The sequence below is a fragment of the Amblyomma americanum genome, chromosome 1 (assembly GCF_052857255.1).
Source record: "Amblyomma americanum isolate KBUSLIRL-KWMA chromosome 1, ASM5285725v1, whole genome shotgun sequence".
NCBI classification, from domain to species: Eukaryota; Metazoa; Arthropoda; class Arachnida; order Ixodida; family Ixodidae; genus Amblyomma; species Amblyomma americanum.
In genome coordinates, this window is record NC_135497.1 from 416,350,549 (window position 1) to 416,353,410 (window position 2,862).

General features: G+C 46.9%; 1 pseudogene; it reads right to left on the bottom strand.

Moving 5' to 3' along the window:
- Positions 1-765: 765 nt before the first annotated feature.
- Positions 766-2,606, bottom strand: LOC144103241 (uncharacterized; annotated as a pseudogene).
- Between the last annotated feature and the right edge of the window lie 256 nt (positions 2,607-2,862).

Below are 2,862 nucleotides of genomic sequence, written 5' to 3' on the forward strand. Positions count from 1 at the left end.
CATACGAGTGTCTAGAAGCGTATACCCTGCATATCCACCAGAAATGCACGGAGCATATACTCAAAGAGCGCAGAACCAGTTTACAGCGTCAGTCCGAGAGTGAGCCAGCGAAGACGGCCAAATTGTTTTAGGTTTGGCTGCGTAGTTCGGAAAAGGCTCCTCGAAAAAAACGTTTTTTTTAACATTCAACCTACGATTATGAAACTTGAGTCATTGATAGGGTGTATAATGCTGATTCTAGTTTTTATGCATTGTCAATATTTTTTGTGTTATAGAGTCATCAGGAATAAATTATATGGCTTTTTGTGCACGCTTTTTTGAGGAGTGAAATTATGTTTACAGCAGCCTGCTGTAGCTCATATTGCTGCTTAAGTAAAGTAGTATCAGCAAAACCACGTGAAATTTTTTCGAAATGTCCTGTATATGCAAACATATTCAAGAAATAAAAAAAAACGCATGTTCTGGGTGCAGTTAGTCAAAGTATTCAATTTTTGAAGAAAAAATGTATAAGAGATATTGAGAATTTAGATAGATGTCCCATTTTGCATGTTTTGAAGCAGCTGTGTGCAAAATTTAATCGAAATTTTACAATTTTAAGTGTTTGAAAGTTGGTGCACGAAGTGTAAAAAAAACGCTGACACTTCAAATGCAGAAAAATGCATTTGAAAGTTTTGAATGACTGTAATTGATAAAAAAAAATGTGACACAAGCACATGAAATTTCTTGAAAAAATACAAAAATAAGTCTCAAAGTCAGTCATTTTGGTTAGAATTTTCCTGCCCTAAAAATTGGCCCCTCACGGTCTTCGCGAATGGAGTCCGTGAGACGTGCTCTCTTCGACATGTTGCGGCAATGTTCTCGGGCTTCAGCTGTTCGGCGCACAGACATCATCTTTATTCTTCACTGGTCACGGGAGGTTCTCAGCACAACAAGCTCTTCTGGGGGCAGCACACCAAGGAATTGGAGAACTTGTTCAAAGCTGCTGTGTGCCCTCTTGTACTACAACACAGCAATGGTAGCTGCTGCCCCCACAACAGTTATCGATGCAAAGTTCGTTTTTGGACACAGCCGTCAGATTTTGCTGTTGAGGGACTCTTCCACGTTTTGGGTTTTTTCCCTGTAGGCACCGGGCGAGCAGCTTTTCCTCAGTCAGAGGGTTGTAGATTGGTAGCACAGCCAGCCCCTGCGCTTTAATGGTCAAAAGCAGAGTGTGGTCTGGTGCGGGCTGTCCTAGTGCTTTGGCTTGCTTGTGCTTACACCAAGATTCTACTCCGTCAGGGCAGTATTTACGGCTTAGAGCATCATCCGTTGAGCAAGAGTGAAAATATTATGTCCAAATGGCACAACACATTTTCTGCACGCTGCCCCTGTTGCTGGTGATGGCTATGCGGTAGTAGTTTTGCAGTTTTTGAATTTCTCCATCTTCCAGCTTCTCGCCACGTGGAAGAGGAGTTTTTTAGTTTCCGGAGTGCAGCGCCAAGACACTTAGACACGTGATTTGTGCACTTTTGTTTTTCGATCAGGGTTTGGCCATACACCTGCACCTCGGAGACAGCACTAAAATCTTTGCTGTCTCCGTCACTCGGGAACTTGGTGAAGCGCAGTGGAGTCTTCTGTGATGGTGTCCTCGTCTATCTACGAACTGCTGCCTCTGTCTCCATCGCATGAGAGGAACATTCACTATTCTTCTCGCAAACTGGGTCGTGCTACGCCTTCCATGTCTCTTCTTCACTTTCTAGGTGTTGGTAACCACTATACGCGAAGCAGAAGTCTGAAATCACCTCGAAATCCAGGCACAATTAAGTGTCTACAGACAGAGCTGTGCCGACGCCATTATGACTTTTGTGGCCCTGCTTTTGGTACGTGCCTTCAAACATAACGGCCACGTAGGTGTCACCAACTTTCTCTTTTGTGAGAGCTCTAGCTATTTCCACGTTTTCAGCCGCAGCTTTCATGTCCGCAGCATTCACTTTTTTGCCGATCGCCGCAAGTTTCTTATAATGCAGTGGCGTCGGCAAGCCGAGAATGCCACAAAACCGAGACAGATGTTCGTGTCTGATGCCTATCACGCGCGCAGCTACGGCCACCTTGATGTTCACGGCATAGCTGTCACTGGAGCTCCCGCGCTGATAGCTCCGGTTTCCGCAGGCGCCATCCGCAAGTCCACTACACACAACACGCCTCGAAGTGTACGTAGAAGAAAGTAGCGATGCAGAGCACTCGCTATTCTCGCAGCGGAGCTCAAGAAATGCCGAAAGGCTCTTCCGTTTTTCGGGCGGTTCGCATACCGCAAGTGCACAAGCATGGCATCTTAGGGAAACAGCCCCGCTTACCAGCAACGAAAGCGCACTGATGCCACATGTCGCTGCCCTTGTGGAATGGCGACAGCTCACTGCTCTGTCACTCTCAAAGAGTCTAATCTTGACCTCCGAGGCGCTCACGAAGTTCACCGCGGTGTCAATTTCTCCCATGGGGCCGTTGCCCTGGTTAGAGCTGGCTGGTGTCGGGCGACTGCCTTCGGCCGTCGCTTTCCGTGGAGGCTAGCGACGGCGTCCCCTGTACGCTTTTTGGGCTCGGAAATTGCGCTTCTTTGTATCGTCGTTCATCTCGAACTAATTAAAAAATCACAGACTGGAGAGATGGATGTACACGCTGCTCAATGCGAAAGCAGGAGGTAGCGAAAGGTAGGCTTCGCCGCAGTTACACTTCAGTCTCGGCCAATGACGGCTACGCTAAAGCACCACGTGACTTAAGGGGCCAGTAGAAGCGCTCGGAATAGAGCCAAAACACGTGTTTTTTTTTCCTATTACTTTGAGTCGAAATACGAAACTGCAGACGGGGTTGCCTGCGAGAAGAAGGCTC